A 7,686-nucleotide genomic window follows, 5' to 3' on the forward strand; every position below is an offset into this window, starting at 1 on the left:
CCTCAAAATAAGCACAAAATAAACCACGAAATCGGTGTTTATCAATGCCTGGATCCCAAATCTTGTTCCTACACCCGTTTGTAAGTTGCTCATCATCATTCCAACCGGGTGGCCAGCAAGTCGAATTCTCAATGCAATAGCAAACTGGTCTCTTAGATCCCAGCAATTGATCACTAGGCCAACCTTTGGATCTAACTCTTGAGGTTTCAACCTTGATGAGTCTTGATTTGCAACTCCAACCACTAAGCATTCTTCTCTTACGCTTAATGCCACAAAGCTTCCTAAGTTGACCATTGGTTTCAAGAATACCATACTCAAGTGGGACAGTAAAGCGAATAGAGATAAGTCTTACCCACTCGAATGAAGAGTAGATGGCAACCTAGGTAGAGAAGTCTCCAACGATCTTGACAAAGCATGTTCAACTCCCGTCCAACCTTGCCGAAGGACTTCCGCTTCCACATCATTCTCAGACTCAATCAGAGAAGGTTCTTCATACCCAAGGAGGTCATTTGCGGATGCAGATTCATCACTAGGAAGACTTGATTCATGATCATCATCACCAAGGGGACTTGCTTCTTGATCTATTCCATCCAATTCTTCATAGAGAATATGCCATGGAGGTTGTGCACTAGCCTCTTTGACATCAATTTCAAGCTTCTTGGAGGGCTACTCTACAACTCTAGACTCCCATGGAGGTTCAGCATCTCCTAAGTCTTCAACTACTTCTTCCTCTTCAACTATTACGGCTTCCTCCACTTGTTCCAATACAAAGTCACGTTCCTCACTGTCCACCAGAGTTTTTAGTGTCTCATTCATGCTTCGTTCTTCATTAGATTCTGCACATGTAGCCATGGAGATTTCTTGAGTGTCCAAATATTGGGAAGCTAATTGATTTACTACCTCGGTCAAGGCAGCCGTGAATTCTAGTACCTCCCTTTGCATCTCTCTTTGCCCTTGAAGAAGAACACCAATAGTGTCATGCATTGAAGATTGGGGTGGATATGAGGGTTCATTGATTGGGAGAAAAGGTTCATGATAGGAAGGTGGTTCATCATAATAAGGATGCGGTGGTTCAACACTCTCCATCTTTTCTACTTGTTGCACAACACACTTCAATCCCTTGTTCTCAAGTTGAGATTTTTTAGCCATGAGAGTTTCGTGTGCTTTTCGACTTTCTACTTGCTCTAATTGATGAATGGTTGCTTGAAGTTGATCCAGTGTTTCCTTGAGATGATCCCTTGACTCTTGTTCCGCTTGGATATCATAAGTAAGATCATAAGACTCTTGGATTGATGGATACTGACATGGTGTATATAGAGGTGGTGGAAAAATTAATGAGGGAAAAATTGTCGGTAAAGAATTTCACAAAAGTAATCACGTTGTAAGCATAGATCTAAACCGACAATTAAACCTCAATCAAATTTAATTTGTTTGTCACTAAAGTAAACCCAATAAAAATAACCGAAGTATTAAACCTCGAGTCGTCTCTCAAGGAATTGCAGGGAAGTGTAATTATAATTGGTTATGAGATTGTATCTTTTTGGGTTTTGAAATAAGGAACAAGAAAGTAAAATAATAAGGAAATAAAATAACAACTAAGGAAAAGTCCTAGCAAGGATTGATAATTAGAAGTCCTATCCCCATTATCATAGTCACTTGTGATGGTAATTGCCTTTTACTTTCACTTAGTTAACCTCTAACAATGAAGAAAATTCAAGTGAGTAAAGTTAACTTAAGTTCACAAGTCCTAGTCAAAGACTAGCGTTAATGAAGCTCATAGTCAACTAGCAAGTTTCAATCATAAACCAACAAGAGCCTTTGACAATTCAAGAGTCTCTAATTACTCAATCCAAGCTAAGAACATAAAAAGCTAAATTAAAATCCAGCCAAGCATTTTATCAAACACTTGGTGGGCGCAAAATGAAAGCATAGAAAAGCAATAAGAGAATGTAAAATCTGACATCAACAATTGCAAAATCAATGATAACAAATAATAGAAGAAGCAATAAACATGAAATACCTCAAATTGCATAAAAAGGGAAATCAAATCTAACATGAGAATTCATAAACCAAAATGGCAACATAAAGTAATCAACAAAGAAAATAAATAAACTAGAATACTAGAACAATTAAAAATAGAAGAGAAACTAAATTAAAACAAGATAGAATTCTGAAATTGAAAAGGAATAAAACTAAGATCTAAAACCTTGAGAGAGGAGAGAGCCTCTCTCTCTAAAAAACTACATCTAAAACCTAATATTATATGAATGAATTCATGAATCCATGATTCTCCCACTCTGCAGCCTCTGTTCTGTGTTTTTAAACTTGGAACTGGGCCAAAAAGGGGCCCAGAAATCACCCCCAGCGTTTTCTGATACGTGCAGCACGTGGCTTTGTCACGCGTCACTGAACTTTCGTAAGGTCACACGTACGCGTCACCTAACTGCATGGCAACTATGGCAAATTGCATATCATTTTGAAGATCCGGATGTTAGCTTTCCAACGCAACTAGAACCGCCTCATTCGGACCTTTGTAGCTCAAGTTATGATCGATTTAGTATGAAGAGGTCAGGCTTGACAGCTTAGCAATTCCTTCAATTTCTTATATTCCTTACACTTTTGCATGCTTCCTTTCCATCCTCTAAGCCATTCCTGCCCTATAAACCCTGAAAACACTTAACAAACATATCACGGCATCGAATGGTAATAAGAGAGGATTAAACATAGCAAATTTAAGGCCAAAGAAGCATGTTTTCAATCATAGCACAAAATTAGGAAGGAAAATATAAAACATGCGAATTCTATGAATAAGTGTGAGAATAGTGGATAAAATCTACTCAATTAAGCACAAGATAAACCAAAAAATGGGGTTTATCAGAGATCAAATATTTAAATTGATGAAGGCCATGAATAGTTGAATACTATTTATTCAACAACTTGTCCGGTACTTGTCACTACAATATGAGCGGTTTTAATAAATAGATCTAAAATCTAATTTAAATAATTAGTTTGTCAAAAATAAAATCAAATTAGATTCAATTAAATACAATTTTAATCGGTTTTTGGTTTAGATTGTATTAGATAAACGATTTAATCTATCTATTTATAATATATAAAGGCTAATACCAACTTTCTTCACAATGAATTTAAGCTATCTTTTCTTTGTTAATGATGCCACCTCAGCAATTTTAATGATTTGGCAAAAGATTAAAATCAACCAATCACTATTTAGTAAAATATTTTTAAAAAGTTAAAACAAAAAACTCTTATCTATTATTATTCAATTGAAACCTCAAATACTAATTAAACTAGTATATGTTCCCGTGTCCTACACGGGATAATACATAAAATTATATAAAAAATTTTCATTAAAATTTAAATGAAAAATATCTATAGTAATTATTATTATTATAAATATTTTATAACTTAAAAATATTAAAAATAACTAATATTTGTTTTAATCAATTTGGATTGGGTGAATGGTCATCTCATTTGTCCGTTTGAGCAAGTATTTAGAGTTCGAATATCGTTTTGTGTGTATAACAATCCATTAGTTAGCAACAGACCCTTAATAAATAGAGCATCAATATGTGGTGAATTAGTTATCAACTTGCCGAGTTAGGAAATCCGTAGAAAAAAATTGTATTTGTCTTTAAAATAGATTAATTTTCCATTAATAGCAATACTTATGGACTTTTGTTTTGTTGAAATTTACTTGGGATAATTTTATTTGTTGGTATTATATTCATTCTTGAAGTCAAAATAATATAATCAGCATTATTACTTGTTAAAACTTCACATTTTATGAAATGATTTCTACATTTTCAAATTCATAAACTTATGTCATTACAAAAGTTATTAGATCGATCAATTAATATTTTTTGGCAATATAGTGTATCGAAACACCATTGTTGAGTATTAGTTAGTGTGAAGAGAAACCAATAACAACTTTTGTTATTCAATATATAATTTATTCTATTGAAAAATAAATTAATATTTTCTAAACTTGTAAATACATTTTTTTCTAATTTCTTACACTATTTTATTTGACAATATTTACCATTAAAAAATAGCAAATGACCATACTATTTTACAATATATATGAGGTACAAAGTAATTTCTTATCTTAAAATTAATTCTGGTTAGTGAGATAAAATTAAAAATATTTTTTTTATTTTCTTACTCAAATTTAAATTTAAATTTAGAATTGATTAACAACTCAATTTTTTTAATTTCAATAAAAAAATATGGTTCGATACAAAATATTGAGTATTTAATAATTTCAATCATTTAAATTTTAATTACCAAAAATTAGATTAAAAATTAATTATAAACTTAATAATCATTAATATATATATATATATATATATATATATATATATTAGTATGTAAATAATAATATCCAATGTATTAATTATTTATTTTTTTGATAGAATTAATGTATAATCTATTGAGAATTGATTTATTATCCAAAATTTTTTTCATAAACTTTGTAATATGTGAAAATAGTGAACTTATTTTTTATTATTATTTAAGAAATTATTCATAAATTTTTAATTATGTAATAACTTAATTCATAACCTTTATTATTGCTTTTATACTAAAAAAAGATTAATTTATATTATTTACATATTTTTCGCTACTAATAAATAAATAAGTATTTGCACTATTATACTTATTGTCCTAGATAATGACTTAAATTACTTATTTTGTATGTTAAATAATATTTTATATGTTAAATTTATTAAATATTAAGATGAAAAAATTGTTCAATAAATTATATAAATAGTCATTACAGAAAAGAAAAAAAATTATATATCATATATAATATTCCTTGATATATATAGTGTCATGTATATATTATCTATTTTAATTATGTGAGTAATTATTGTTATTTTTACTTTTTCGTTACATTAGAAAATAATATTTAAAATTAAAAAAGAGATAATTAATTTTTTTTAATTTGAATTAAAAATATCTTATAAATATATCCAACTTTTATATATACTAAGTGTTATAACATTAAATAGTATAGTATTTGCTATAACAATGATTTAAAATATTAATCCAAGATATATTTAGGCCTAATAAGACCTCAATGCAAGCAAGATCAACTAAAATCCATTGTTAGGATCCCAAATCCGACTTAGGTTCACTACCTTAAATGCCCAATGCAAATGAAGTCCACGCGTCCCTTCTTAAATCGGTTCAGATTGGATCCTGTTGCTAGTTAGATATGGTAATGAGTACTCAGGGGAGCGTGAGAAGCCTCCTTTCCATCCCTCACTCCTATTTAAAAAAATGCCCCGTTCCTTCTCTGTCATTGCAAGTTCCTATTTATTACCTTTTAGGGAACACAGATCTCCTCGGGTATCTACGAGTATTCTTTGAAAACTTTTGGGACGATACTGAGCAACATAGTGACGGACTTGAGAGGTAGAGAAAGTGAGTTAGAGAGAGAGATGATCGAGGCAGAGAATGAGTCTGGAAGAAAAAGGAAGAATTTGAATTAGAGGCAGAAATTAGGGATACTCAATTCAAGAAATGGATTTATGTATATATAAATTAGGATAAATTAATAATTTTATATTCGCGTATATTTAATAAATTCTATAGGGCAGGTACTTATGTTCATGTCCCCATTAGGGTGACAAACAGAAAAGCCTGCCCTGTCTTACAAAAAGCCCGCCATCTGGTGGGCTGGCCTGCCCTGTCTCGCCTAGTAAGCGGTCCTGAATTTCTCTGCCGCCCTGCCTAATGGTACGCTGGTGGGTTCTCCTTTTACTTATAAACCATTAAATATGAAATAATATAAATAATTTCACAACAATTTTAATAAATTTATAATTTCTAAAAGTATAAAAAAATTCTAATTTTTAAATTCACACACATTAAAGTCTTTATAATTATAAATATGTAATAAATATAATTATGAACCAAATTTATTGAAACGAAATAATAAAATCAACATTGTCCAAAGCAAAATAAATATTATCCAAAATATATAATTAAACATCTTCAAGTTTATAATCAATCAAATATAAAACGTAATCCAAAATATAACTTAGAATATCTTTAATTATCATCTTCGTCCTCTTGTAGATCAATAACATCATAAAAATTTGTAAAAAAATGGTCCTGACAAAATAAAAGCTTGGCCCAGCGGGAAAGCCTGCCCTGTCCCGCCGAAACCCGCCAAATCCCATGGATTAGGCGGTGTGGGGTAGGTAGGCTTTTTAAGATTGACAGTTTTAAATTTTCAGCCCAACCCACCTTTTGGAGGGGTCATGCAGGCCAACCCGACGGATTTTGGCAGGTCGTGAGGATTTCACGAGTTCCCATCTAGTCCCCAAATGCGAGTAATCCCTGCAAATACCCGTTTCGGCTGTTTTTGTGATTATCCCTATTGCAAGCATTCATTGGTTCGTGACGTGGAGCTATTCTAACTACTCAATAAATTCTCAGATAATCAAAGTTAAGGTTATATCATTTTTATAAAGTCACATATATCTTTGTTATAACAATATTAATAGAAAATAAATGGATAAACACTAAGATATTGTTTGGATATAAGATGGAAAATTAGAGGAAAGACAATGGAAAGAAAGAAAATGAGAGGAAAGAAAATGGAAAGAAAAGTATATTTTTGTATGTGTTGTTTAGATGAAGAAAAAATGAATGAAAAGAAAATAGAGAAAAAAAAATTTTTTTGCTTAGATGGAAGGAAAAGTAAGATGAGAAAAAATTATAATAGAGTAGAATTATATTAATATTTTTATATATTATATATAAATTATAATTCAAATGGTAACTTTATATTTTTACCCATGTTTGTACTTCTGCATCAGTTTTCTTTGCAATTTTGAAGAGAAAAAATTTATATGAGCTCCACATACACTTTTATGTTTTCCATTCAATTTCTTTGTTGATCCAAACAATGAAAATTAATTTTTTCGTCCATTTTATTCTCCAGCATTTATTTCCCTACAAATTCTTCTAATCCAAACAATGCATAAATAAGTCACATTTTTTATATATATAACAATAAATAATATTATATATTAGGTTAATTTACGTTGATAAATCAAAGCCACCCCAAAATTATTTGAATCTCCCAAACTCAAAAACATTACCTGATTATCTCCATTTACATTTCTATATAAATCGAATTTAATGAATTCGAATTAGCGTAATAAGTAGTAAATCAAATCTATAGGATTTGAATTACTTGACATTGTGATTCGAAAGTAAATTGAATTCAAAGAATTCGAATTATGTCATCTCCTACTAAATCGAATCTATACATTTCGATTTATATGTCCATGCTAAATCGAAGCAATAAGGTTCAATTTATACTCACTTAGTAGCAATCCAGCTCATTGTAAATCGAATCACCTTCATTCGATTTAGTAGTGATATGACTGTTACAATCCGAAGATATAACTCGGCACTGTACGTTACTACGAAAACACATATTTTGAACTCCATAAATTTGGTTTACATAGATATGTAAATTGAGACATGCACGTAGCCTTTTTTATTTTGGGGGATATACATAAAATTGGTTTGTAAATGGTTTATAAAGGTGATTTACCCCACATATTATAACTTGTGAAATCATAATATTTTGAGAAGTGACGTATAGACAACTTAAATGTTGATAAGTCTAAAAAATTTTAAAAAAAA

The 7,686-nt window shown here is 30.4% G+C and overlaps 1 pseudogene; it reads right to left on the bottom strand.

The window, feature by feature from the left end:
- Positions 1 to 348: 348 nt before the first annotated feature.
- Positions 349 to 6,416, bottom strand: LOC148578958 (uncharacterized; annotated as a pseudogene).
- Positions 6,417 to 7,686: the final 1,270 nt, after the last annotated feature.

Source organism: Arachis ipaensis, chromosome B10 (assembly GCF_059453495.1).
Source record: "Arachis ipaensis isolate K30076 ecotype BB chromosome B10, ASM5945349v1, whole genome shotgun sequence".
Classification (NCBI taxonomy): Eukaryota; Viridiplantae; Streptophyta; class Magnoliopsida; order Fabales; family Fabaceae; genus Arachis; species Arachis ipaensis.